General features: G+C 31.9%; 1 protein-coding gene across 2 annotated transcripts in view; it reads left to right on the top strand.

Annotated features, from left to right (window-relative positions):
• LOC119593502 (acetylcholine receptor subunit beta-like 1) overlaps nt 1-533 on the top strand; it is a 126,526-nt gene that overhangs the window by 68,882 nt on the left and 57,111 nt on the right. The gene's annotated exons all lie outside the window — the stretch shown is intronic.

Consider the following 533-nt stretch of genomic DNA (forward strand, 5'->3'; position numbering starts at 1 on the left):
GTTCCTATTTTCCTCTTCTTCTTCTAGATCATCTTCACCTCCATTTTCATCATCAACGTTATCTTCACCATCTTCTTGTCTTTCTTCTACTTCCCCTTTATCACTTTCTTTCTCCTCATTTTCTTCTAAACCATCTTCATTCTTGTTTCTCTCTTTCTTTTTCTTTACCCACTTCTCCTTATCTTATCACATTGTCTTCATCTTCTTCTTCTGTTTCCATTACCTTCTCTTTGTCTCCTTCTTTATCTTCCTTCTCCACTTCATCATCTTACCTTCCGTTATCAGATTATAAACTGATTGAGATGATAATGCAGTTATCACGTGGCGTTCGTAAAAGAGTCTTTATTTTGATAGTAATTTCAAGGGGCGTCCTTTGCAGTAGTAAAGTGAATAAAGATATGGATTGTTCAATAAATACTGTAGATTTAAGTTTTATGTTTGTATTTTTTATATGAATTGATGTATGCAGATAATAACTGATGATATTAACAATTAAATTATCTGTAATGATATTAGTGATAAATGATGATTGC

Source organism: Penaeus monodon, chromosome 32 (genome assembly GCF_015228065.2).
Source record: "Penaeus monodon isolate SGIC_2016 chromosome 32, NSTDA_Pmon_1, whole genome shotgun sequence".
In the NCBI taxonomy this organism is placed as follows: domain Eukaryota; kingdom Metazoa; phylum Arthropoda; class Malacostraca; order Decapoda; family Penaeidae; genus Penaeus; species Penaeus monodon.